The 27,970-nt window shown below is 45.1% G+C and overlaps 1 protein-coding gene across 6 annotated transcripts in view; it reads left to right on the top strand.

Moving 5' to 3' along the window:
• The window catches only part of LOC309621411 (uncharacterized protein), a 402,030-nt gene that overhangs the window by 222,034 nt on the left and 152,026 nt on the right, over positions 1–27,970 (top strand). Inside the window, exon 9 of one of the 6 annotated variants that reach the window (XR_014239996.1) lies at positions 5,871–5,889. The exons of 4 other annotated variants lie outside the window; for them this stretch is intronic. The gene's annotated coding sequence lies outside the window, so the exon portion shown is untranslated. Of the gene's footprint in view, positions 1–5,830; positions 5,850–5,870; positions 5,890–27,970 lie in introns of those variants that run through there. One more of the 6 variants, XR_014239997.1, reaches the window with a different exon arrangement.

Below are 27,970 nucleotides of genomic sequence, written 5' to 3'. Positions count from 1 at the left end.
CTCCAGTTTCTGCATTTCTTTCCACCTGTGTGGGCCACTCTCAGTCCCTTGCTTCCGAGTCGTCTATATTTTCAGCTAAACTTCTGAAATTCTAAGTCCAACGAATGTGAAGGAGAGAAGGGCTGCTCTGATTTGCACAGCACTTTGGAGTTACAAAGCGTTTGTGCAGAATTCTTTGGGGACTCACGACAGCTGTGTTGCATTCATTTTACAGAATAAGAAACTGAGTCAGACCAAGCAGTTCACCTCCTTAAATGAAGTGTGCGTTGTGGATTAAGCCAGGACCCGAGTTTTCTGCTGGGCAGCATGCAGAAGTAGTGTTAAACACCGAATTCTTAAGACTTCAGACTTGGTGTGCGCCTCTTTTCCTTTAACAGGTGCATTGCCCGGCGTGTAATTTCATACCCTGTTCATCTGTCTTTGCAATTTTGGCTTTTTAAAGGATTTCCTGTTTGTTTTCTGTTGCAGACGTTGCCGGTGCCATTTATTTTTTCTGTTGATACAGGCCTTTCATTCCTCACTGCAAGTGATGAGTTCTGTATATTTGATTGGCTGAACGTTTCTGTTATTCTGTTTAAACTGGCAAGTTTTTTTTCTTTGCCTAGAGAACCCTAGACTCCCCTAGTAGAAGCTGGCTCCTAGGGAAAAAGGCCGTTTCTTGGGTAATTTTTTTCTCGAACTCAGGCTATAAAATGTGTACCTTTTAATCATCTAGTGCACTAGGTGTTTTTGTTTGTTTCCTTTCCTTGAAATAGACGTTTCCTAGAAATGAGGAATTCCTTAGTGAGCAAGTATGGAGAAGACCAGTTTGTATTTATCTGCAGTTCTCAAATTATAAACACATAATGCGTCAGCAGGAGAATGAGGATAAGCTCCACAGATGATCCTCAAGTCTCACTTTTCTTTTCAAATCTTATATTTCTAGTAGTACAGAACTTTACCAATATAAAAACTTGCCCCCCCCCCCAAAAAAAAAGAACACAACTGCAGGAAAGAACAAAGAGCACTTAAAGTGTGTGTGTGTCTAATATATACATGTACATATACCCAGGTACATACACCTTTATATTTATATGTTATTTTGTAAATAAGTGACAATAATAATGTCTTGTGGAGATGTAGAACAGAAGTATACAACGAAAGCACAAACAGCAGGAGGGGCAAATGGAGTTAAACTGTTCAACCTCCATGGGATGGTTCCATGGAGGAGGCAGAGAGGGGGATGGGATCCTCGAAGAGCTGCTGAAGACCTTGCATTTTTTGCAGATCTCTTTAGAATGCTACTTGCATATTGTGCTCTCACTGAATGCACCTGGCTGAGCTATGGCACATTAGCACGGTAAACATTTGTCAGATTTGCCCTAGTCAGAAAATTTTCTATACCTGCCATCCTGCTTGGCACTTAAAAAAAAATTTTTTTTTTTTAAGCTCTCTATGATATAGGGATGATGGGTGAAGAAGGTAGGCTGCAGGGTAATATGTAGTATGTATGATCCCATTTTGATACAGTAAACAGAAAGTATTAAATGCATGCCTGTTTGTATGAGCAGTGAGTTTGCATGGTTATCTCAAGAGGGAGGGAATGGGACGGGTAGAGAAAGAGACTGACCACAGACTATTGTTTTACTTGTTACAAGAGGCATGTGTTGCCTTCATTTCTGATTAAACTTTTTGTGTCCAGATTATTGTAGGTTTACATGCAGTTGTAAGAAATAATAGTGCGATAGCTCCTGTGTGTCCTTTACCCAGTTTTCCCCAATGGTAACATCTTACAGAATCATAGTATACTGTCACAACCTGGGTATTGCCATTGACACAGTCAAGATAGAGAACATTTCCATCCCACAGGATCTCTCCTGATGCCATTTTATAGCCACTGCTGCTCCCCCACTCCCCACCAAATCATAATGATCTGATAGTGCAGTGGATAAAGTTGCAATAAAGTTTTTGTGCAGATGATCAAGGGAAAATACCCCCTGGGGAAGATGGCCCGTCTCCCACTCCCCCGGCCCTATCTGTCCCTGGCAACCTGTCATTTCAAGAATGTTATGTGGGACTTCCCTGGTGGCGCAGCGGTTAAGAATCTGCCTGCCATTGCAGGGGACATGGGTTTGATCCCTTGTCCGGGAAGATCCCACATGCCGCGGAGCAACTAAGCCCATGCGCCACAACGACTGAGCCTGCGCTTTAGAGCCCGGGAGCCACAACTACTGAGCCCACGTGCCACAACTACTGAAGCCCGCGTGCCTAGAGCCCGTGCTCTGCAACAAGAGAAGCCACCGCAGCGAGAAGCCCGCACACTGCAACAAAGAGTAGCCCCCGCTCGCCGCAACTAGAGAAAGCCCACACGCAGCAACGAAGACCCAACGCAGCCAAAAATAAAATAAATTAACTAATTAATTAAAAAAAAAAGAATGTTATGTGAATAAAATCATATAGTGTGTAACCTTTTTTTTTTTTTAAGTAAAAAAAATTTTTTTTTGGCTGCGCTGCCGGTTGTGCGATCTTAGTTCCCCGACCAAGGATTGAACCCAGCCCAGGTAGTGAAAGTGCTGAGTGCTAAACACTGGACCGCCAGGGAATTCCCAGTATGCAACCTTTTGGATTGGCCTTTTTCAATCAGTGTAATTCCCTGGAGAGTCATCCAAATTGCATGAATCAACAGTGCTCCTCTTTTTTAAAAAAAATATTTATTTATTTATTTATTTGGCTGTGCGGGTCTTTAGTTGCAGCATGCGGGATCTAGTTCCCTGACCAGGGATGGAACCTGGGCCCCCTGCATTGAGAGTGCAGAGTCTTAACCGCTGGAACACCAGAGAGGTCCCAGTGCCGCTTTCTTTTTAATTGCTGAGTAGTATTCCATGGTTTGGCTGTACTTCAGTTTGTTTAATCACTTGCCCATTGAAGAACATCTGAGTTTTTTTTCCCATTTCCTGACTATTACTGATAGAGATGCTGTGGACATTTGTGTACCTTTTTTTGTGCGAACATGCGTTCTCTGGGATAAATGCCGTAGGGTATGTGTTGCTTTTTTTGTTTTTTTTTCGGCTACGCTGTGCCACATGTGGGATCTTGGTTCCCCAATCAGGGATCGAGCCCGTGCCCCCTGCATTGGGAGCTTGGAGTCTTAACCACTGGACTGCCAGGGAAATTCCTGTATTGCTCCCCCCGCCCCACTTGATTGATTGATTGGTTGATTGGCTGTATTGGGTCTTAGTTGCGGCACGCGGGACCTTCGTTAAGGCATGTGGGATCTTTATTGTCGTTGCGGCGCACGGGCTCTTCGTTGCAGCATGAGAGCTTCTCTCTAGTTGTGGCGTGCGGGTTTTCTCTCTCTAGTTGTGGCACGTGGGCTCTGTAGTTGTGGCGTGCAGGCTCCAGAGCGCGTGGGCTCTGTAGTTTGCTGCACGTGGGCTACCTCATTGAGGTGTGCGAGCTCAGTAGTTTGGTGCGAGGGCTTAGTTGCCCCGCGGCATGTGGGATCTTAGTTCCCCGACCGGGAATCGAACCCGCGTCCCCTGCATTGCAGGACGGATTCTTTACCACTGAACCACCAGGGAAGTCCCTGTATTGCTTTTTTAAATTAAAAAAAAAAAAAAAGGAAAAGCAATTAGAGGTGAAACAACTAATTATATGATGGCCTTTCAAAGTACATATTCAAACCCTACATTCTTGGTGTACATAAGTTATTTATGTTGATTTGTGGTGTTTAGCTCTAGCAACAAGGCAATAATAATAACGCTGTAGTTTTCCTTGTTTCTTTCAACTGATGATCTGTGTATTTATTACAAATATTAATTAACACTCACAAGCTACCAGGAGGCAAGTAATGGTTAGCGCTGGTGTGGTTAACTCCTTTATAGATAGGGAGGTTGAGGCATGGGTATTGTGGAATTTGCCATGTTGAGGCATGGGTATTGTGGAATTTGCCTAAGGTTATATAGCACTGTGTTCTGACTCAGATTCATTCAGATTTATTCCTTCCCTTTCTGTCTCCTGAATTAACGCTTTGTAATTTTGACCTAGGTGTGAGGACACGAAAAGGGTTTTTTTCTGTATCTGAGGTTTAGTGCTTGTTTTATAGAAGCAATATAGTATAGTGGTTAGAGTAGGCACTTTAGCATCTGATTTTTGTTTTTTTCTTAAGTCTTTAATGAATTTGTTACAATATTGCTTCTGTTTTATGTTTTGCACATGCCGGAAAGGTAATAGGCCTTGGCCCCTGGGCCTGGGCTTCGTCTCTTGTGCTGTCTCCTGTCCCTGTTGCCCCCGCGCGCTGGCCCGTCCGCGCTGTGCCAGGGGGTATTGGTCGTCTCGCGGCTCAGTTCACAGTAGCTGAAAGGGACAGTGTGTGATGTTCTCATTTCTGCCCATCGTTTTCAAAGGGAGGCTCTGGCCATTGCTCCTCGGGTAAAATGCAGAGGGAGTGCTTTTTAAGATGGGACTGTCAGTGTTGGGGACACTCCTTAATTACCAAAACGGAATCCCCTTCAGTTCCTCCAGCTGTGTTGTTTTGGCACAGAAGATGTGAGTAATAGGAACTGGAGCTAAGTTGGAGTGAAAAAACGCACCGGTCCCGCCGAATTTTCCATCGAAACAGTTGATTTGTGTTGTCTCTAGGAATTCTAAAGGGCGTACCGTTGCTTCCTAACCGGAGTCATTTGAGAGATCTACCTCTGTACGTTCAAATGATTAATTTTGAGACTTTGCTCATGTGTGCAGTAAACCCTTTAATTCCCTAAGACCTTCCTTTCCTCCATCTCCTACCCCATTAAGCCCGCTTCAGTTCATCTCCTGAATTTCTTTGGAATCTGTCAGCTCTCCCTCAACACCCTAATACTGAACTTGCCTGTGTGTTGTGATTAGGTCCTAACTGGTGTCCATATATCTTGTTTCCTTCCAATCCATTCTTCACACAAAAAACCTTCAAAGCAAGTTGGAACATTGCTCATAAACATCGCTCACAAGCATTGTTTTGAGAATAGAAAACACAGTGTTGGCCTTTAAGACTCTGCGTGGTCTAGAATCCTCTCTGCTTTAGCCCCATCTTGTGCCACTTTTGCCCTCACTTTCTATGCTTCAGATACACTGAATTAACCTTAGTTCTCACTCATCTGACAGAAGTCAGTTCAGATACTATTTTTCACTGTGATTCCTAGCATTAAGGAATTTGATTATCAGGTTTTGTATGAGGACTATTTCATCAGGGGTACAGAAGTTCTGGCCATCTCTGGTTTTGGATATCCCTTATTTGTTGAGACCTTTGCGTTGTTTGGTTGCCTTTTGTCTGTTTTCCAGATGGGAAAACAGGAACAAGGGAAGTATAGGTTATTACTAGGTGGGGTTGAACAAGTGGAGCAGCAAACTGCAAAGCAGAAAGAAGAGGGACGTACTATAGAGGGATATGACTTCCATTTTCAAGGCGCCTGCATCCTGTGCAGGGCGACAGCCTAACATAAAATGTGCCTAACAACAAATATATTGACTTCTTACTAAAAATCTCCAGTTCATAGAACCGAGGGGTTTGTACCTTCTCCTTTAAAAGTGATAGTCCTGGGACTTCCCCGGTGGTCCCGTGGTGAAGACTCTGCGCTTCCAATGCAGCAGGCGTGGGTTCAATCCCTGGTTGGGGAGCTAAGATCCCACATGCTGCGCAGCCAAAGAAATTTTTTTCAAACGTTATACTCCTGTATTATTGGCTTTAGTGGTTTAGATTTTGTTTTACTGTTAAGAAGATTTCAGTTTATTTACCGGGAACAAACAACACATAATGTAAAAATAGTTTCCCAGAAACGATTTCCATCATTCTCTTCCTCCCTTTCTCCCGCAGACTGGTGTTTCACCTTGACAAGTTCTCTGTCATTCCATAGGAAAGCTGTCTGGCTTGGAGGTTGCAATCCCAGGGAATTTTTCATCAGCGGGGAAGTCTCCATCACTACAGAGGAATCAAGGGAGAAGTCAGTCCCTGGTAAGTGAGATGCTCCCCCTAAACACCAACACAGCAGTCGTGTACCTTTCAAGGGGTTCAGGGGCAAGATGGGCAAGGCATTTCTACTAACTCTTCTTAAGGATCACGGACAGTGCCCTATGCTACGAGGTAAGCGGTGACTGCTGTAGTTCTTACTGGTGATCCTTTCCTGTCACTGATTCTCGGCTTTCTTTGTATTTCATAGGACTGTTGTCAGTCCAATACAAAATGAGTCTTATTTTTAAAAACCTGAAATGTTTTACAGAGCCTAGCATTCTCATATAGGGTCCTTTCCATTCTCCCCACTTTCCCGAGAGGCCAAGAACACTTCACACCATGAACTAGGAGAGGGGGTAGAGCCCTTTCTGATGAAATACATCAACAAAGACAGAGTCTTAGCCTGCTTGCTCTCTGGACAGGATCTCGGACCACAAGGTCTTCAATCCTGGTATAAATGAAGGAAGTGAGGACAGTTCAACTGGCACTCTGATAACAAGAGTTCTGAAACACCTTCCAAAGAGACTATAGCAGTAGATGAGGGAAGGGAGTGCTACAGTGTGGCAGTACAGGGGGAATGATCGGCTACAGCAGTGAAAAGTGTGGTACCGATTGGTGTGCTCTCGGGGTTCTTGTACATGTAGCATAGATGACCTCTGCAGTGGCCCTCCCACCTTCCCACCTGCATTAGGTGTTCTTTTTTTTTGTAATTTATGTTTATGTATTTATTTACTGTTTGAACTTATTTATTCTACGTATTTATTTTTTTGGCTGCACTGGGTCTCTCATTGCTGTGCACGGGCTTTCTCTAGTTGGCGGCTAGCGGGGGCTACTCTCGGTTGCGGTGTGCGGGCATCTCATCGCGGTGGCTTCTCTTGTTGCGGAGCATGGGCTGTAGGCACGTGGGCTTCGGTAGTTGAGGCTCACGGGCTCTAGAATGCAGGCTCCGTCGTTGTGGCACATGCGCTTAGTTGCTGCACGGCATGTGGGATCTTCGCAGACCAGGGCTCGAACCCGTGTCCCCTGCATTGGCAGGCGCCACCAGGGAAGCCCTAGGTGTTCTCATATAGAGTCTAAAAACAGAGAGCACTGAGAGAAGGTAGTGGTTATTAAAGGCTCAGGATCTAAATTCTACCTGTCTCTACACCCCTTCCCAGCTGTCGATTTGACCCCATTTTTGAATGCCGACCTCATTCTTCAACTTTCTCTGGCGTTTGTTATACTCACCTTGAAAACTTGTTTCTGTGATGCGTTGAGCAGACACAGGGTGGCAGACTGCAGAGGTGGAAGCTGGTGGTCGGATATTTGTGGGCTGAATCTCCTTCAGTCCCATTCCCATTTCTGGTTGCCCAGAGGCCCGACTTCCTGTGTATGACGCCGAGCCGTAGGATTGCGGGCAGGAGCCAAGTTCTCCATACAGTAAAGACCCCAGTGTGCCTTGGTTATAGTAATATACCTGGCTCCCTTCCTGGCAGGGAAGTGGCAGGCGGCTCTGCCCCTGATTTGGAATCTGAGATGGTGTTCCCTGAGCAAGGCTGGCAGAAAGCGATGGATGTAGAGGGACCATGTTCTTGGCGTCTGAAGTTTTATCATACTGGGCTGCCAGAGACATGGAGGAGGCAGCTGTGTGGCGGTCAGTGAGTGCCAGAGTAAAGTCTCCGAGTGAAGAAGAATTCTTTTCAGTGCTTGCTGTGATGTCCCACTCAAGAACACCTGGATAGGAAGCAGCTGAAGTGGAGATCTGGCTGTGGTCAGTAACTCCAGATAACATAGTCGTGCTAGAATGTTGGTAAAGGTAGGCACTACCCATGAGTGTCTGGAAAGGGGTACCGGTAGCCGATGCCGAACTGACGGCAGGGGCAGAGACTCTGGAGAAGTTGCAGACACTTCGTGTTAGGGAAGTTGCATTGCTCACCACAGGAGGAGAATGCTGCAGAGAATTTAGAGTTCCAAGTAGAGATGGATGTTGGAAATTTTCTGTAAGAACAAGAGGGTCATGAAAAACTCAGGGAGGTTGAGAAATTCTCACTACGTTTGAGGAACGGCATCATCTGAAGGTTCTTGCTATCAGGACACCTCTACTATCACTACTTCCTGAGAAACCCAAAATCAGACAGTTAATGATGGCTGTAAGGACTGAGCAGTTTTCCACTCTTCTCTATTAACTGCCTGTGCTCCCATCTTGGGCACAGACGGGCAGAAGAGCCAAGTGGTATGGTTCAGAGATTGTTCTCTAGGCTGGAAGCAACCTTCTCCCTGCCCTGTCTTTCCCTTCAGCCTGCACTCGTATTGACTTCTATGCTATTTCCTAGACTGGAAGCATTTTAGAACTAGGAGGCCCTTAGAGAACTTCGATGTTCTCAGTCTCATTTCGTGAGTAAGGAAACTGAGGCTCAGAGAGGTCGGGTTGACTTGTTCAAGTTCTCTCATTATGTTAGTATCATTACCAGGTTTCAGAACCTAAGTATCCTGACTTCCTTGCCAGGACTCCACTCTGAGCATGATACTGCCAGAAAGCAGGAGAAATAGAACTTATAATATAGGCATTTTTTTTGTCCATTAGAAAACAGTACGGCTATTACCATGGTCGTCTTCAGTGTCTCCCTTTGCTTGTGCAGTTCCCACGCTATTACCTAGAGGTGACGTACAGCTCAGTCCAACTGGTGAATTGAAAGAGTCATTTTTGCCCTCTTCAAGCCCGGTTTCTCATCCTACCTCAAAATGATTACCCGAAAGTGGATTTCTTAAGTGCTTTTGGAAAGGGAAAAGTTATCTGATTACTTCAGATTCCTCACCTGTAAAGTGGTTATAACACCACCACCAATAATAATAGCAGTAATAATTAATAGATGAATAAGCTGATCTGTTGCGTATGATTTATATGGAGGAAGATACAATAAGTTCTAGAAAGACAAAGAAAAATCATGACAAGCATATTACGTTAACGAAAAAGAAATCCATAGATATTAATGAAAACTGGGGTATGTGGCAAGTATCGAAGCCTAATGAATTTACTAACAAATGGCATTCTGTACCATCCATGCAATATTATGAAAGTGAATTTTGCCCACTCTAGTTTAGTGAATACTATTAACCAGAAGACACGATGGAGGTGATAGAGGTGAATGAATTCCTAGCCAATGCATACAGACAGAGAAGGTATGTCAGTAAAAAATGCATAACAAGCAACAGAATGCAATAAATGTGCATGTATAGGTAGCCACAACACATATAGACAAGTATTTCAATGAAAACCGGTACGAAGCAGACAGCAAAATAATAAGTGTAAAAGAGTTTCATTATTGTGCTCCTTCATATTTTTACCCAGCAAGTAAGAGGTATTAAGCCTAGGAGAAATATATATTTCAATGAATATAGCTTATATAATAAGCAGAAAGGAAGCTTAAAATGTATCAGGAAGGTTTTTGGATTTATCCTAGAACTTAGATTAGAATCATCTTCAGCATCCAAGAAGATGGCATCCCAAAACCTCAAAAAACCATCATGCCTAGAATCCAATTAAAAAAGATTTTCAAATGTAAGAAAATCCACAGGACTCCACAATATGGTTTTCGATAAACGTGGATGTTTGTTTGTTTTGTTTCTTTGGCCGCGCCGCGTGGCCCTGGCCGTGAAAGCACCGAGTCCTAAGCACTGGACCGCCAGGGAATTCCCTAAGTGGGGGGAATTAGAGATGTGGGGCTTGACTTTTTCTTCTTCTTCTTCTTCTTCGGTAGCTAAGATCTACAAGCGAACGATGGCTGTTGATCAATGTGCTCTCTGTGTTAGGAAGGAAATAACTGTAAAAATGAAAAGCAGCCTTGCCTTAGAACCTACATATCACACCAAGGAAAATAGTCCTTCTGATTCAATTTAGAAGATATCACTTAAAATGTTGAATTGGTGAAATGTCTACCTAGTTTAAAAATTAGAAAGAATAAAACACTGAAAAGCAGCCCCCTAGATAACCACTGTGGTTGCTTGTTTATAGGAGGCATCATTTCTAAAACGTATTTCTAAAATGTTTATATTCAAAACTGTCAAGTGGCCAACTGTATTCAGAGAGGCAATAAAAGAAAGAAAACGGAGTATGACTTTTCTGATAAGCTGCCTTTCCCGGTGATCCCCTGTTCTGGCCTTACTTTCCTTCTTAAGTCTGTTAATGTAAGGGTTTGCTACCATCAACTTGGTTTTGCCCTGCTCTGAGCAGGTTTCCCTCTGTGCTGTTTCTGCTTTAATTGAAAATCTTTGGTTCCCATCAGCATTCCATTGCAAACTCCGTTTTTCTTGAGAGCTCCTCTATGCTTTCCCTCTTCATTCTTACATTTTCTCCCATCTCTTGGTGCCTGTTGGCCTGTGCTAATGAAAACCGTCCTAAACTTCCTTACGCTCGACTCTGTGCCTCCCTGTAGAGCCCAGTACTCTCCATCCTCTCTCCCTATTCTCTCTTTTCAACTAGTCGAAATCCTAGTGGAGGGAGACCATTAGAGATGAAACATCTTGGTATATATTGCTAGTTTTCTATGTCCCCTGGCTTTTCTGTGTTTCTGTTGAAACACTCTTGAGAAGTGTCTGATTTCGTTTTCTACATGGGTACCCTTTAAGGCTCAATACTGGAAAAGAAGGGGATCAGAGTGATCAACCCAATGTGGTATCCTAACGTAACAGTTAAGGAAAGCAACAGGCTTTGTGAGACAGCCAGTGATTTGTCCAAAGTCACACAGATAGTAAACGTCAAAGTCAAAAGTGAAATTAGGTCTCCAGACTTGTAGTTCAATACTTTCCCTCATTATTCCATGCTATTTTGAATCTCCTACTCAATTTAGGGGCAAAAGAAATCGAACGCAAAACTTTCCAAAGTTTCTTTTCTTACCTGACATGGTCAGAGAAGAGGAAGCATCCACTGCAGGTACAAGGGATGAGGAGACAACACTAGAGGATGTCTGAGTGGCTGCAGCTGAACGGCGCACGTGTCCAGTACAGAGGTCACTGGTTACTGGTCCAAACAGCTCCACGGAAACCCCAAGGCTCTACCAAGTGGTAGTAGGTTTGGGAGGAGAGTGATGTCACAAAGCAGGCAGTTGAAAGGTATGAGAGAGCCAATAGGGAGGTCCGATCCCCAACAGGAAGGCGGGCTTGGGTGAAGAGAGTGTAGGAGAGCTAAAACAACACCTGAGTTTCTGAGCTTTGGGGAGGAGGAAATCCTAGAAGACAGATTTACCTCCCCCAGGCTCTTCCATTAGGGAAATCATTGCAACATTTCTTACAGACGTTCATTAATACACTGAACTAAGAGTTACTTATATTCTACAGAGTATTCTATTTTATGTATCATATACTTAGAGCTATATAGATCTTATTTAATTAATAATCCTTAGGAAGGAAAGAGCCATCTAGTTTGAACTATTACAGTTGTTCTGAAATCAGATGTGTCTAATGAGTGAACTGATAGCAGCTTTTAAGGAGCCAAAGTAGGGATTAAGAAGCTCTCTTTGTAACTTGGTTCAAGAGTAGGGTGAAGTTTCTTGAGTGTACCTTGTGGAGAATGTTGTGGTCCAAGGCTCTTCTCTTTTAGTTTCTTCTCCTTGACTCCTACCTTCCTTGGGCTGGGCTAGGCTGGGGGCCAGGTTGGACTTGCGACTTAACATTTCTCTTCCGCTTTCTCTTTTTTTTTTTTCTTCCATTATGGGCATTGCTTCGAGGACAAGCCTTGATCTTGCATTGGACGTTACTTCCTGTCACCTTCCAGCAGCAGGAGTCTTCTTTTCAGTGCTTGATGCTTCACGAAATAGACTCTGCCCGTTGGCAGCAAATACCAGAGAGCTAGGAGACAGAGCTGGTTGCAGACCTTTCCTCTTCCAGCCTTTGGTTGCAATTGTTTGGCCCATAATTTGCTAGCTCTAGTTCCTTGGGCCACACAGGTATCCTGCCATCTCCAGCTCTTGTTATATGTGAGAGACATTCTGAACACTGTCCCTTTTTCTTTGCACAGAAGTATATACAGTGTGGCAGTTACTGTAATCTCCTCCGCCTTGCAAACAGCCACTCTAGAATCTTGGACCTCTAGGACTCTCTGTCTTGCATGCTTGGGGGCAAGGCCAAGCAAAATGAAGAGGAGAATAATTAGAGAAAGAGGAGGACGTTGGTGGAGAATTGGGAGCAGGTAAGGTGAAAGGGCACAGGAGAAAAGAGATGCATGTAGACTTTTTGGTTTCTGTGGGAAACAGGTTGACACACTTGGGCCTCATTTGGTATTAACAGAACAGAGAGTTAAAGATCTAAGTAGCTAGATAGTGTGCAGCAACTGCCATGAAGTCTGTACACTGAAGAGAAGAGTCTCACATCTAGTTTTCATTTTGTTTTATGTCATAGTACCTTATTTATAGCATTCACTGGTGTGTTTGTAGAATACAGATGTTTTCAAATGCTCTGGTTTTGTCTACATGGTTATCTCCTTGTCCTGTTTGTAAGGAATCCAACATTGTAAGACATATTGCATGTTTTTCTCTTGACGATTGTTGACCTTGAAGCGTCATGAACTAACTTGAGCTGTTGGATTCTGTGGAGAAACGTTCAAAAGGGTCTGTGAAAAAGGCACTGTGGTGAGTCGCATTATGCACCCGAGCGTAAGGAGCAAGATATCTGCCACCAGCCCAGCTTGGCCTGGATTGCCTCTGTTTTAGTTCCCCTGGTTAGTGCTTTTCTCCCTAACCACTCTTGTGACTGTGATAATGTGAGTAAGGGCGGAGTTGCTAATGATCTATGTGTGAGGTAAGCTGGTTTGAGGGAGGAAATCTATGGACCTAGTCATTTTCCTTGGTGGTAAGCTTTCAGGGGTGCAGAGATGGATCTTCCTGGGGCCTTTTCTGGTCCCAGGAAGATATCGCATAGATGGGACCTCCCAAGACACACATTGAATCTTTAGGCCTGTTTTTCCTATTATGAGGTACGAGTTTCTTCACTGATGGGGATGATGCTTATCTGAGAAGAAATTGTGAAAGGTGGTGTAGTGTAGAGGTGTGGCTTAAGCTTTTAAGTTTTCCTCCAGGTTTTTCCCCTAAGCTTCCTACTTCGGACGGCCTACTTACATGATACTAGTAGGTGATGTCCGGCTAACAGCTTCCTAAATATACCTGCAAGCCAGATCAGTGTCTCTTTTCTCTGTATTCCCATGGAAATCAAGAGTCCCGCCGAATTTTCCATCGAAACAGTTGATTTGTGTTGTCTCTAGGAATTCTAAAGGGCGTACCGTTGCTTCCTAACCGGTGTCATTTGGGAGATCCGCCTCTGTACGTTCAAATGATTAATTTTGAGACTTTGCTCATGTGTGCAGTAAACCCTTGAATTCCCTAAGACCTTCCTTTCCTCCATCTCCTACCCCATTAAGCCCGCTTCAGTTCATCTCCTGAATTTCTTTGGAATCTGTCAGCCAGCTCTTCCTCAACTTCCTAATACTGAACTTGCCTGTCTGTTGCGATTAGGTCCTAACTAGTGTCCATATATCTTGTTTCCTTCCAATCCACTCTTCACACAAGAAACCTTCAAAGCAAGTTGGAACGTTGCTCATAAACATCGCTCACAAACATTGTTTTGAGAATAGAAAACACACTGTTGGCCTTTAAGACTCTGCGTGGTCTAGAATCCTCTCTGCTTCTCTAGCCCCATCTTGTGCCACTTTTGCCCTCACTTTCTATGCTTCAGATACACTGAATTAACCTTAGTTCTCACTCATCTGACAGAAGTCAGTTCAGATACTATTTTTCACTGTGATTCCTAGCATTAAGGAATTTGATTATCAGGTTTTGTATGAGGACTATTTCATCAGGGGTACAGAAGTTCTGGCCATCTCTGGTTTTGGATATCCCTTATTTGTTGAGACCTTTGCGTTGTTTGGTTGCCTTTTGTCTGTTTTCCAGATGGGAAAACAGGAACAAGGGAAGTATAGGTTATTACTAGGTGGGGTTGAACAAGTGGAGCAGCAAACTGCAAAGCAGAAAGAAGAGGGACGTACTATAGAGGGATATGACTTCCATTCTCAAGGCGCCTGCATCCTGTGCAGGGAGACAGCCTAACATAAAATGTGCCTAACAACAAATATATTGACTTCTTACTAAAAATCTCCAGTTCATAGAACCGAGGGGTTTGTACCTTCTCCTTTAAAAGTGATAGTCCTGGGACTTCCCCGGTGGTCCCGTGGTGAAGACTCTGCGCTTCCAATGCAGCAGGCGTGGGTTCAATCCCTGGTTGGGGAGCTAAGATCCCACATGCTGCGCAGCCAAAGAAATTTTTGTCGAACGTTATACTCCTGTATTGTTGGCTTTAGTGGTTTAGATTTTGTTGTACTGTTAAGAAGATTTCAGTTTATTTACCGGGAACAAACAACACATAATGTAAAAATAGTTTCCCAGAAACGATTTCCATCATTCTCTTCCTCCCTTTCTCCCGCAGACTGGTGTTTCACCTTGACAAGTTCTCTGTCATTCCATAGGAAAGCTGTCTGGCTTGGAGGTTGCAATCCCAGGGAATTTTTCATCAGCGGGGAAGTCTCCATCACTACAGAGGAATCAAGGGAGAAGTCAGTCCCTGGTAAGTGAGATGCTCCCCCTAAACACCAACACAGCAGTCGTGTACCTTTCAAGGGGTTCAGGGGCAAGATGGGCAAGGCATTTCTACTAACTCTTCTTAAGGATCACGGACAGTGCCCTATGCTACGAGGTAAGCGGTGACTGCTGTAGTTCTTACTGGTGATCCTTTCCTGTCACTGATTCTCGGCCTTCTTTGTATTTCATAGGACTGTTGTCAGTCCAATACAAAATGAGTCTTATTTTTAAAAACCTGAAATGTTTTACAGAGCCTAGCATTCTCATATAGGGTCCTTTCCATTCTCCCCACTTTCCCGAGAGGCCAAGAACACTTCACACCATGAACTAGGAGAGGGGGTAGAGCCCTTTCTGATGAAATACATCAACAAAGACAGAGTCTTAGCCTGCTTGCTCTCTGGACAGGATCTCGGACCACAAGGTCTTCAATCCTGGTATAAATGAAGGAAGTGAGGACAGTTCAACTGGCACTCTCATAACAAGAGTTCGGAAACACCTTCCGAAGAGACTATAGCAGTAGATGAGGGAAGGGAGTGCTACAGTGTGGCAGTACAGGGGGAATGATCGGCTACAGCAGTGAAAAGTGTGGTACCGATTGGTGTGCTCTCGGGGTTCTTGTACATGTAGCATAGATGACCTCTACGGTGGCCCTCCCACCTTCCCACCTGCATTAGGTGTTCTTTTTTTTTGTAATTTATGTTTATGTATTTATTTACTGTTTGAACTTATTTATTCTACGTATTTATGTTTTTGGCTGCACTGGGTCTCTCATTGCTGTGCACGGGCTTTCTCTAGTTGGCGGCTAGCGGGGGCTACTCTCGGTTGCGGTGTGCGGGCATCTCATCGCGGTGGCTTCTCTTGTTGCGGAGCATGGGCTGTAGGCACGTGGGCTTCGGTAGTTGAGGCTCACGGGCTCTAGAATGCAGGCTCCGTCGTCGTGGCACATGCGCTTAGTTGCTGCACGGCATGTGGGATCTTCGCAGACCAGGGCTCGAACCCGTGTCCCCTGCATTGGCAGGCGCCACCAGGGAAGCCCTAGGTGTTCTCATATAGAGTCTAAAAACAGAGAGCACTGAGAGAAGGTAGTGGTTATTAAAGGCTCAGGATCTAAATTCTACCTGTCTCTACACCCCTTCCCAGCTGTCGATTTGACCCCATTTTTGAATGCTGACCTCATTGTTCAACTTTTCTCTGCCGTCTGTATACTCACCTTGAAAACTTGTTTCTGTGATGCGTTGAGCAGACACAGGGTGGCAGACTGCAGAGGTGGAAGCTGGTGGTCGGATATTTGTGGGCTGAATCTCCTTCAGTCCCATTCCCATTTCTGGTTGCCCAGAGGCCCTACTTCCTGTGTGTGACGCCGAGCCGTAGGATTGCGGGCAGGAGCCAAGTTCTCCATACAGTAAAGACCCCAGTGTGCCTTGGTTACAGTAATATACCTGGCTTCCTTCCTGGCAGGGAAGTGACAGGCGGCTATGCCCCTGCTTTGTTCGTGGGCCTCCTGATCCAGCAGTTCCCTTGGCTCTGCCCCTGTCGTCAGCTGCCCCTAGGATAACTCTGAGCCCTAGCCACTTCTCTGGTAGATTTCCCTATTCCCCCACTACAGTCACACCTGAATAAGGCAACTCAGACCTTTCAGAGATGTGTCCTGAACCTCTTGTTTTCTGAAATACCTATCTGGTGGTTGTGAGACTTAAGGCCAGCGTCCCCGAGAGACTTTTTCTATTTCTCCTAGTAAACCTAGACTCATCTTCTGTCACCTTCAACTCTACTCCAATTGTGTTCTTTCAACCCAGACCTCTGACCCTGCTTTTTACTTCTGCCATTTCATCCTCGCTCCTGCTTCCTTTCCTAAATCCATACGTCTCTTTTGGCCTTCCTAGCCCTGGGCCAAGTTCCTTCCTCTTTGCTCAGTTTTTACCCCTTTCCTTCATTCTCCCATCCAACTTTCAGTCCTTCCTTTCTCACGCCCCAGTTAGCAGCATCTGAAAATTCGAAAGGTTTGTTACTCGTCTATTAATTGTATTCCATTTACTTACTCAGTTCTATACCTGTCTTACCTGTGTATGGAAGAACAGCTGGTAGCCAAGGTGGCACCAAGAATCCTAGCAGCTCTCACTTGACGTATCCGTAGTAGTCGGCAATTTCCATTTCGTTTTCCCTCTCGGTGAAAAATTGCAGCTTGCCCGAAGAGGTGTATCCGGCAGCATTCTCCCGTTGTTGTTGAGCCCGCCTCTTCATGGCCTCTCGCTCTGGCCTCTGCTCTTGTTCGATGGGCTTTGACATGACTGGCTCAGGCACGTTGGGTTCCCTCCATGGAACTCGTTGCTTGCTGAAGTCTTGGAGTAGAAAGTGGGTTTGGAGCTTGGGTGGGGACTGGCGCTTATTCACAGCAGGGGGAACAGGCTCCCGCTGGAGAGGAGCGCCAGATGAAGTTTTGGAGGGTGCAGGCCTAGGAGCAGCAGACTGAGGGACACGAGGCTGGGTATGGTTGGGCCAAGCCGGTTGGGTTGGGTTGGTCACAGTTGGCTGAGCTGGTTTGGCGGGGCCTGGCAAAGAGGCAGGAGCTGGCTGGGATGAATTGGCTGCAGCAGGTTGAGCTGAGTCAGTAGAACCAGGCTGGGCACGGTAAGCCCCAGCAGGCCGATGTGAGGCCAGAGACTGTGGCCTCCGAGGAGCGGGTCGAGCTTGAGGCTTGTCCCAGGCAGAAAAAGGCAGAGGTATCAACTTGACCTTCCCAGGAGGAGGCCGCTCATACTGGGCTGGAGACGGACACTCTGTTTCAGCACTGCTGTCTGGTTTCTGGGCTTGGACTTGCGTTTTCTCAGGACCCTTCCCCTCACGTGGGGTATGCCGCCATGGCTGGATAGCTGGGGGTGGCTGGGGGTCTTTGGGGTTGCTTGACTTTCCCAAGAGCCGACAGGAAGAGAGCCCAGTTTTCGTCTCATTCTTCTTCCCCAGCGCATGAAGAACCTTCACAGACTCCAGCATGCGCACGCCAAGGGAGGTTCGAGGCTTTTGAAAGCTCTGTTGGAGAAGCTCAGTTTGGTGTTCCTTTCGCTTCGTGTGGGGGATTGCTGGCTTCTCTTCTGCCTTGACTTTGTTCCCTGACTGCTTGTTCTCCTCAGCCTTGTTTCTCCCTCTGGTCCTTTTGGTCTTTTCCTGCCCGTGGCTCTTAGTTTTGCTGATCTTTCTGGATGCAGCTTTCTGAGGTTTGCCTTGAGAGTGCTTGGCCGTGTTCACAGGAGCCCTGTCACTGACTGCAGCGTGGCATGTAACCACTTCTCCCCCTAACAGGCACTCTGGATTCTTTGGCTGGATTTTGGCCTTGGGAGCGCCACTGATAGGCTCAGAGGCTTTCTGTTTGTTCTTCCTGGGTTGATCAGAGGGAACCTTTATGACACTTGGCTTTTCCTGCACCTGATTCACCTTAATGGCTCTGGTGTCTTTAGCTTTGATCACGTTGGGACCTTGGGATTGATCAAGATCTTTCAAAGGATTAAAGAGCTGGGGAAGGTGAATATCCTCCGCCAGTGTAGTAATGTCTGCAAGACCACTGCTAGGTTCAATCCCATTTTCAAGTGTCCCTAGGTCCTGACGACTCCGGCTGTTCTCTCCCAGATCAGCATTTTCAGAACCAGGCTGCTCCTCTTGGCTGAGGGGATCGGTGCAGGCCAGCGGCTGGTGAATATCAGGGATTCCTAAAGGGAGTAGTGGAGGATCTTGGTTCTCTGTTGGGATCTGGTAGGCATCCAGAGGCTTTGAAAGCTTGGTTTTGATATCATCCACGTGCTTACTCTCTATTTGTCCCTGGCTTGGAGCTGGAGGCAGGGCCAGGAGACGCCTGGCACTCTGGACTGGAGCTGTCACTGAAATGTCCCCAAGTTCAGATGGTGGGTTACTCTCAAGTATGTGGCTGTTTCTGCTACTGCAGGACTTGGGGAGTTCTTGACTTTGTGTCACACAAAACGTCTGGCTTGGAGGTTGCAATCCCAGGGAATTTTTCATCACCAGGGGGGAGGTCTCCATCCCTACAAAGGGATCAAGGGAGAAGTCAGTCCCTGGTAAGTGAGATGCTCCCCCTAAACACCAACACAGCAGTCGTGTACCTTTCAAGGGGTTCAGGGGCAAGATGGGCAAGGCATTTCTACTAACTCTTCTTAAGGATCATGGACAGTGCCCTATGCTACGGGGTAAGCGGTGACTGTTGTAATTCTTACTGGTGAGCCTTTCCTGTCGCTGATTCTCGGCTCGCTTTGTATTTCATAGGACTGTTATAAGTCCAATACAAAATGAGTCTTATTTTTAAAAACCTGAAATGTTTTACAAAGCCTAGCATTCTCATATAGGGTCCTTTCCATTCTCCCCACTTTCCCGAGAGGCCAAGAACACGTCACACCATGAACTAGGAGAGGGGGTAGAGCCCTTGCTGATGAAATACATCAACAAAGACAGAGTCTTAGCCTGCTTGCTCTCTGGACAGGATCTCGGACCACAAGGTCTTCAATCCTGGTATAAATGAAGGAAGTGAGGACAGTTCAACTGGCACTCACATAACAAGAGTTCTGAAACACCTTCCGAAGAGACTATAGCAGTAGATGAGGGAAGGGAGTGCTACAGTGTGGCAGTACAGGGGGAACGATCGGCTACAGCAGTGAAAAGTGTGGTACCGATTGGTGTGCTCTCGGCGTTCTTGTACATGTAGCATAGATGACCTCTACAGTGGCCCTCCCACCTTCCCACCTGCATTAGGTGTTCTTTTTTTTGTAATTTATGTTTATGTATTTATTTACTGTTTGAACTTATTTATTCTACGTATTTATGTTTTTGGCTGCACTGGGTCTCTCATTGCTGTGCACGGGCTTTCTCTAGTTGGCGGCTAGCGGGGGCTACTCTCGGTTGCGGTGTGCGGGCTTCTCATCGCGGTGGCTTCTCTTGTTGCGGAGCATGGGCTGTAGGCACGTGGGCTTCGGTAGTTGAGGCTCACGGGCTCTAGAATGCAGGCTCCGTCGTTGTGGCACATGCGCTTAGTTGCTGCACGGCATGTGGGATCTTCGCAGACCAGGGCTCGAACCCGTGTCCCCCGCATTGCATTGGCAGGCGGATTCTTAACCACGGCGCCACCAGGGAAGCCCTAGGTGTTCTCATAGAGAGTCTAAAAACAGAGGGCACTGAGCGAAGGTAGTGGTTATTAAAGGCTCAGGATCTAAATTCTACCTGCCTGTACACCCCTTCCCAGCTGTCGATTTGACCCCATTTTTGAGTGCCGACCTCATTCTTCAACTTTCTCTGGCGTTTGTTATACTCACCTTGAAAACTTGTTTCTGTGATGCGTTGAGCAGACACAGGGTGGCAGACTGCAGAGGTGGAAGCTGGTGGTCGGATATTTGTGGGCTGAATCTCCTTCAGTCCCATTCCCATTTCTGGTTGCCCAGAGGCCCGACTTCCTGTGTATGACGCCGAGCCGTAGGATTGCGGGCAGGAGCCAAGTTCTCCATACAGTAAAGACCCCAGTGTGCCTTGGTTATAGTAATATACCTGGCTTCCTTCCTGGCAGGGAAGTGGCAGGCGGCTCTGCCCCTGATTTGGAATCTGAGATGGTGTTCCCTGAGCAAGGCTGGCAGAAAGCGATGGATGTAGAGGGACCATGTTCTTGGCGTCTGAAGTTTTATCATACTGGGCTGCCAGAAACATGGAGGAGGCAGCTGTGTGGCGGTCAGTGAGTGCCAGAGTAAAGTCTCCGAGTGAAGAAGAATTCTTTTCAGTGCTTGCTGTGATGTCCCACTCAAGAACACCTGGATAGGAAGCAGCTGAAGTGGAGATCTGGCTGTGGTCAGTAACTCCAGATAACATAGTCGTGCTAGAATGTTGGTAAAGGTAGGCACTACCCATGAGTGTCTGGAAAGGGGTACCAGTAGCCGATGCCGAACTGACGGCAGGGGCAGAGACTCTGGAGAAGTTGCAGACACTTCGTGTTAGGGAAGTTGCATTGCTCACCACAGGAGGAGAATGCTGCAGAGAATTTAGAGTTCCAAGTAGAGATGGATGTTGGAAATTTTCTGTAAGAACAAGAGGGTCATGAAAAACTCAGGGAGGTTGAGAAATTCTCACTACGTTTGAGGAACGGCATCATCTGAAGGTTCTTGCTATCAGGACACCTCTACTATCACTACTTCCTGAGAAACCCAAAATCAGACAGTTGATGATGGCTGTAAGGACTGAGCAGTTTTCCACTCTTCTCTATTAACTGCCTGTGCTCCCATCTTGGGCACAGACGGGCAGAAGAGCCAAGTGGTGTGGTTCAGAGATTGTTCTCTAGGCTGGAAGCAACCTTCTCCCTGCCCTGTCTTTCCCTTCAGCCTGCACTCGTATTGACTTCTATGCTATTTCCTAGACTGGAAGCATTTTAGAACTAGGAGGCCCTTAGAGAACTTCGATGTTCTCAGTCTCATTTCGTGAGTAAGGAAACTGAGGCTCAGAGAGGTCGGGTTGACTTGTTCAAGTTCTCTCATTATGTTAGTATCATTACCAGGTTTCAGAACCTAAGTATCCTGACTTCCTTGCCAGGACTCCACTCTGAGCATGATACTGCCAGAAAGCAGGAGAAATAGAACTTATAATATAGGCATTTTTTTTGTCCATTAGAAAACAGTACGGCTGTTACCATGGTCGTCTTCAGTGTCTCCCTTTGCTTGTGCAGTTCCCACGCTATTACCTAGAGGTGACGTACAGCTCAGTCCAACTGGTGAATTGAAAGAGTCATTTTTGCCCTCTTCAAGCCTGGTTTCTCATCCTACCTCAAAATGATTACCCGAAAGTGGATTTCTTAAGTGCTTTTGGAAAGGGAAAAGTTATCTGATTACTTCAGATTCCTCACCTATAAAGTGGTTATAACACCACCACCAATAATAATAGCAGTAATAATTAATAGATGAATAAGCTGATCTATTGCGTATGATTTATATGGAGGAAGATACAATAAGTTCTAGAAAGACAAAGAAAAATCATGACAAGCATATTACGTTAACGAAAAAGAAATCCATAGATATTAATGAAAACTGAGGTATGTGGCAAGTATCGAAGCCTAATGAATTTACTAACAAATGGCATTCTGTACTATCCATGCAATATTATGAAAGTGAATTTTGCCCACTCTATTTTAGTGAATACTATTAACCAGAAGACACGATGGAGGTGATAGAGGTGAATGAATTCCTAGCCAATGCATACAGACAGAGAAGGTATGTCAGTAAAAAATGCATAACAAGCAACAGAATGCAATAAATGTGCATGTATAGGTAGCCACAACACATATAGACAAGTATTTCAATGAAAACCGGTACGAAGCAGACAGCAAAATAATAAGTGTAAAAGAGTTTCATTATTGTGCTCCTTCATATTTTTACCCAGCAAGTAAGAGGTATTAAGCCTAGGAGAAATATATATTTCAATGAATATAGCTTATATAATAAGCAGAAAGGAAGCTTAAAATGTATCAGGAAGGTTTTTGGATTTATCCTAGAACTTAGATTAGAATCATCTTCAGCATCCAAGAAGATGGCATCCCAAAACCTCAAAAAACCATCATGCCTAGAATCCAATTAAAAAAGATTTTCAAATGTAAGAAAATCCACAGGACTCCACAATATGGTTTTCGATAAACGTGGATGTTTGTTTGTTTTGTTTCTTTGGCCGCGCCGCGTGGCCCTGGCCGTGAAAGCACCGAGTCCTAAGCACTGGACCGCCAGGGAATTCCCTAAGTGGGGGGAATTAGAGATGTGGGGCTTGACTTTTTCTTCTTCTTCTTCTTCTTCTTCGGTAGCTAAGATCTACAAGCGAACGATGGCTGTTGATCAATGTGCTCTCTGTGTTAGGAAGGAAATAACTGTAAAAATGAAAAGCAGCCTTGCCTTAGAACCTACATATCACACCAAGGAAAATAGTCCTTCTGATTCAATTTAGAAGATATCACTTAAAATGTTGAATTGGTGAAATGTCTACCTAGTTTAAAAATTAGAAAGAATAAAACACTGAAAAGCAGCCCCCTAGATAACCACTGTGGTTGCTTGTTTATAGGAGGCATCATTTCTAAAACGTATTTCTAAAATGTTTATATTCAAAACTGTCAAGTGGCCAACTGTATTCAGAGAGGCAATAAAAGAAAGAAAACGGAGTATGACTTTTCTGATAAGCTGCCTTTCCTGGTGATCCCCTGTTCTGGCCTTACTTTCCTTCTTAGTCTGTTAATGTAAGGGTTTGCTACCATCAACTTGGTTTTGCCCTGCTCTGAGCAGGTTTCCCTCTGTGCTGTTTCTGCTTTAATTGAAAATCTTTGGTTCCCATCAGCATTCCATTGCAAACTCCGTTTTTCTTGAGAGCTCCTCTATGCTTTCCCTCTTCATTCTTACATTTTCTCCCATCTCTTGGTGCCTGTTGGCCTGTGCTAATGAAAACCATCCTAAACTTCCTTACGCTCGACTCTGTGCCTCCCTGTAGAGCCCAGTACTCTCCATCCTCTCTCCCTATTCTCTCTTTTCAACTAGTCGAAATCCTAGTGGAGGGAGACCATTAGAGATGAAACATCTTGGTATATATTGCTAGTTTTCTATGTCCCCTGACTTTTCTATGTTTCTGTTGAAACACTCTTGAGAAGTGTCTGATTTCGTTTTCTACATGGGTACCCTTTAAGGCTCAATACTGGAAAAGAAGGGGATCAGAGTGATCAACCCAACGTGGTATCCTAACGTAACAGTTAAGGAAAGCAACAGGCTTTGTGAGACAGCCAGTGATTTGTCCAAAGTCACACAGATAGTAAACGTCAAAGTCAAAACTGAAATTAGGTCTCCAGACGTGTAGTTCAATACTTTCCCTCATTATTCCATGCTATTTTGAATCTCCTACTCAATTTAGGGGCAAAAGAAATCGAACGCAAAACTTTCCAAAGTTTCTTTTCTTACCTGACATGGTCAGAGAAGAGGAAGCATCCACTGCAGGTACCAGGGATGAGGAGACAACACTAGAGGATGTCCGAGTGGCTGCAGCTGAACGGCGCACGTGTCCAGTACAGAGGTCACTGGTTACTGGTCCAAACAGCTCCACGGAAACCCCAAGACTCTACCAAGTGGTAGTAGGTTTGGTAGGAGAGTGATGTCACAAAGCAGGCAGTTGAAAGGTATGAGAGAGCCAATAGGGAGGTCCGATCCCCAACAGGAAGGCGGGCTTGGGTGAAGAGAGTGTAGGAGAGCTAAAACAACACCTGAGTTTCTGAGCTCTGGGGAGGAAATCCTAGAAGACAGATTTACCTCCCCCAGGCTCTTCCATTAGGGAAATCATTGCCACATTTCTTACAGACGTTCATTAATACACTGAACTAAGAGTTACTTATATTCTACAGAGTATTCTATTTTATGTATCATATACTTAGAGCTATATAGATCTTCTTTAATTAATAATCCTTAGGAAGGAAAGAGCCATCTAGTTTGAACTATTACAGTTGTTCTGAAATCATATGTGTCTAATGAGTGAACTGATAGCAGCTTTTAAGGAGCCAAAGTAGGGATTAAGAAGCTCTTTTTGTAACTTGGTTCAAGAGTAGGGTGAAGTTTGTTGAGTGTACCTTGTGGAGAATGTTGTGGTCCAAGGCTCTTCTCTTTTAGTTTCTTCTCCTTGACTCCTACCTTCCTTGGGCTGGGCTAGGCTGGGGGCCAGGTTGGACTTGCGACTTAACATTTCTCTTCCGCTTTCTCTTTTTTTTTTTTCTTCCATTATGGGCATTGCTTCGAGGACAAGCCTTGATCTTGCATTGGACGTTACTTCCTGTCACCTTCCAGCAGCAGGAGTCTTCTTTTCAGTGCTTGATGCTTCACGAAATAGACTCTGCCCGTTGGCAGCAAATACCAGAGAGCTAGGAGACAGAGCTGGTTGCAGACCTTTCCTCTTCCAGCCTTTGGTTGCAATTGTTTGGCCCATAATTTGCTAGCTCTAGTTCCTTGGGCCACACAGGTATCCTGCCATCTCCAGCTCTTGTTATATGTGAGAGACATTCTGAACACTGTCCCTTTTTCTTTGCACAGAAGTATATACAGTGTGGCAGTTACTGTAATCTCCTCCGCCTTGCAAACAGCCACTCTAGAATCTTGGACCTCTAGGACTCTCTGTCTTGCATGCTTGGGGGCAAGGCCAAGCAAAATGAAGAGGAGAATAATTAGAGAAAGAGGAGGACGTTGGTGGAGAATTGGGAGCAGGTAAGGTGAAAGGGCACAGGAGAAAAGAGATGCATGTAGACTTTTTGGTTTCTGTGGGAAACAGGTTGACACACTTGGGCCTCATTTGGTATTAACAGAACAGAGAGTTAAAGATCTAAGTAGCTAGATAGTGTGCAGCAACTGCCATGAAGTCTGTACACTGAAGAGAACAGTCTCACATCTAGTTTTCATTTTGTTTTATGTCATAGTACCTTATTTATAGCATTCACTGGTGTGTTTGTAGAATACAGATGTTTTCAAATGCTCTGGTTTTGTCTACATGGTTATCTCCTTGTCCTGTTTGTAAGGAATCCAACATTGTAAGACATATTGCATGTTTTTCTCTTGACGATTGTTGACCTTGAAGCGTCATGAACTAACTTGAGCTGTTGGATTCTGTGGAGAAACGTTCAAAAGGGTCTGTGAAAAAGGCACTGTGGTGAGTCGCATTATGCACCCGAGCGTAAGGAGCAAGATATCTGCCACCAGCCCAGCTTGGCCTGGATTGCCTCTGTTTTAGTTCCCCTGGTTAGTGCTTTTCTCCCTAACCACTCTTGTGACTGTGATAATGTGAGTAAGGGCGGAGTTGCTAATGATCTATGTGTGAGGTAAGCTGGTTTGAGGGAGGAAATCTATGGACCTAGTCATTTTCCTTGGTGGTAAGCTTTCAGGGGTGCAGAGATGGATCTTCCTGGGGCCTTTTCTGGTCCCAGGAAGATATCGCATAGATGGGACCTCCCAAGACACACATTGAATCTTTAGGCCTGTTTTTCCTATTATGAGGTACGAACGAGTTTCTTCACTGATGGGGATGATGCTTATCTGAGAAGAAATTGTGAAAGGTGGTGTAGTGTAGAGGTGTGGCTTAAGCTTTTAAGTTTTCCTCCAGGTTTTTCCCCTAAGCTTCCTACTTCGGACGGCCTACTTACATGATACTAGTAGGTGATGTCCGGCTAACAACTTCCTAAATATACCTGCAAGCCAGATCAGTGTCTCTTTTCTCTGTATTCCCATGGAAATCAAGAGTCCCGCCGAATTTTCCATCGAAACAGTTGATTTGTGTTGTCTCTAGGAATTCTAAAGGGCGTACCGTTGCTTCCTAACCGGTGTCATTTGGGAGATCCGCCTCTGTACGTTCAAATGATTAATTTTGAGACTTTGCTCATGTGTGCAGTAAACCCTTGAATTCCCTAAGACCTTCCTTTCCTCCATCTCCTACCCCATTAAGCCCGCTTCAGTTCATCTCCTGAATTTCTTTGGAATCTGTCAGCCAGCTCTTCCTCAACTTCCTAATACTGAACTTGCCTGTCTGTTGCGATTAGGTCCTAACTGGTGTCCATATATCTTGTTTCCTTCCAATCCACTCTTCACACAAGAAACCTTCAAAGCAAGTTGGAACGTTGCTCATAAACATCGCTCACAAACATTGTTTTGAGAATAGAAAACACACTGTTGGCCTTTAAGACTCTGCGTGGTCTAGAATCCTCTCTGCTTCTCTAGCCCCATCTTGTGCCACTTTTGCCCTCACTTTCTATGCTTCAGATACACTGAATTAACCTTAGTTCTCACTCATCTGACAGAAGTCAGTTCAGATACTATTTTTCACTGTGATTCCTAGCATTAAGGAATTTGATTATCAGGTTTTTTATGAGGACTATTTCATCAGGGGTACAGAAGTTCTGGCCATCTCTGGTTTTGGATATCCCTTATTTGTTGAGACCTTTGCGTTGTTTGGTTGCCTTTTGTCTGTTTTCCAGATGGGAAAACAGGAACAAGGGAAGTATAGGTTATTACTAGGTGGGGTTGAACAAGTGGAGCAGCAAACTGCAAAGCAGAAAGAAGAGGGACGTACTATAGAGGGATATGACTTCCATTCTCAAGGCGCCTGCATCCTGTGCAGGGAGACAGCCTAACATAAAATGTGCCTAACAACAAATATATTGACTTCTTACTAAAAATCTCCAGTTCATAGAACCGAGGGGTTTGTACCTTCTCCTTTAAAAGTGATAGTCCTGGGACTTCCCCGGTGGTCCCGTGGTGAAGACTCTGCGCTTCCAATGCAGCAGGCGTGGGTTCAATCCCTGGTTGGGGAGCTAAGATCCCACATGCTGCGCAGCCAAAGAAATTTTTGTCGAACGTTATACTCCTGTATTGTTGGCTTTAGTGGTTTAGATTTTGTTGTACTGTTAAGAAGATTTCAGTTTATTTACCGGGAACAAACAACACATAATGTAAAAATAGTTTCCCAGAAACGATTTCCATCATTCTCTTCTTCCCTTTCTCCCGCAGACTGGTGTTTCACCTTGACAAGTTCTCTGTCATTCCATAGGAAAGCTGTCTGGCTTGGAGGTTGCAATCCCAGGGAATTTTTCATCAGCGGGGAAGTCTCCATCACTACAGAGGAATCAAGGGAGAAGTCAGTCCCTGGTAAGTGAGATGCTCCCCCTAAACACCAACACAGCAGTCGTGTACCTTTCAAGGGGTTCAGGGGCAAGATGGGCAAGGCATTTCTACTAACTCTTCTTAAGGATCACGGACAGTGCCCTATGCTACGAGGTAAGCGGTGACTGCTGTAGTTCTTACTGGTGATCCTTTCCTGTCACTGATTCTCGGCCTTCTTTGTATTTCATAGGACTGTTGTCAGTCCAATACAAAATGAGTCTTATTTTTAAAAACCTGAAATGTTTTACAGAGCCTAGCATTCTCATATAGGGTCCTTTCCATTCTCCCCACTTTCCCGAGAGGCCAAGAACACTTCACACCATGAACTAGGAGAGGGGGTAGAGCCCTTTCTGATGAAATACATCAACAAAGACAGAGCCTTAGCCTGCTTGCTCTCTGGACAGGATCTCGGACCACAAGGTCTTCAATCCTGGTATAAATGAAGGAAGTGAGGACAGTTCAACTGGCACTCTGATAACAAGAGTTCGGAAACACCTTCCAAAGAGACTATAGCAGTAGATGAGGGAAGGGAGTGCTACAGTGTGGCAGTACAGGGGGAATGATCGGCTACAGCAGTGAAAAGTGTGGTACCGATTGGTGTGCTCTCGGGGTTCTTGTACATGTAGCATAGATGACCTCTACAGTGGCCCTCCCACCTTCCCACCTGCATTAGGTGTTCTTTTTTTTTGTAATTTATGTTTATGTATTTATTTACTGTT

This window comes from Balaenoptera borealis, assembly GCF_965194805.1.
Source record: "Balaenoptera borealis genome assembly, contig: HAP1_SCAFFOLD_419, whole genome shotgun sequence".
NCBI classification, from domain to species: Eukaryota; Metazoa; Chordata; class Mammalia; order Artiodactyla; family Balaenopteridae; genus Balaenoptera; species Balaenoptera borealis.
Note: the sequence above shows the minus strand (reverse complement) of the source record. Positions and strands in the feature narration are given on the sequence as shown.